General features: G+C 45.7%; 1 protein-coding gene across 1 annotated transcript in view; it reads right to left on the bottom strand.

Moving 5' to 3' along the window:
- The window catches only part of LOC128250595 (venom phosphodiesterase 2-like), a 38,924-nt gene that overhangs the window by 16,915 nt on the left and 21,414 nt on the right, over nt 1–595 (bottom strand). The gene's annotated exons all lie outside the window — the stretch shown is intronic.

Here is a 595-nt window from a genome sequence, read left to right as displayed (position 1 = left end):
ATGTTCCTGGCTTTGGGCAAAAGGAAATACAGGAGGATCAGTTATTTAGATTTTATTCCATGTGTTCCCCTCTCAGATTCACACACTTATTGCATCAGTCTTTCAGTTTTTGTAAGCCCTGTAAAAGAATTGGGAATGTTGAGCCTCCAACCAGGCCTTTCCCAATACCCTTAAAGCCAGGAACTTTTCAGCAGTTGCCCATGCATACCAGCATCCCATTTCCATGCCACCGATGTTATCCAAGGGAAAGGCAAAGGTCGATACAGCTTGGCACCAGTAATGTCACAGCTCATTTATTAACATGCAAAATGGCTGAGCACTCCACAGACACGTGTACCCTTAACATAGTCCTCAGGGAGATTCAGCGTGACACAGAGTGTGACAAGGCTGGCCCTTTGAAATACAGTTACAACAGAAACAGGAAGAAAGAGTGAAAGAGTACAGCAGGGTTTGCAACCACCTCCTCCTGGAGCCTTGTGGAGCTTTAGGTGTTTTCGCTCAATAAACACTCACAACGCCCGGTCTGGTAATCGGAACCACGATCCTACGACCATGAGTCTGCTGCCCTAACCACTGGGCCATATATATATATATA

The sequence above is a fragment of the Octopus bimaculoides genome, chromosome 23 (genome assembly GCF_001194135.2).
Source record: "Octopus bimaculoides isolate UCB-OBI-ISO-001 chromosome 23, ASM119413v2, whole genome shotgun sequence".
NCBI classification, from domain to species: Eukaryota; Metazoa; Mollusca; class Cephalopoda; order Octopoda; family Octopodidae; genus Octopus; species Octopus bimaculoides.
Note: the sequence above shows the minus strand (reverse complement) of the source record. Positions and strands in the feature narration are given on the sequence as shown.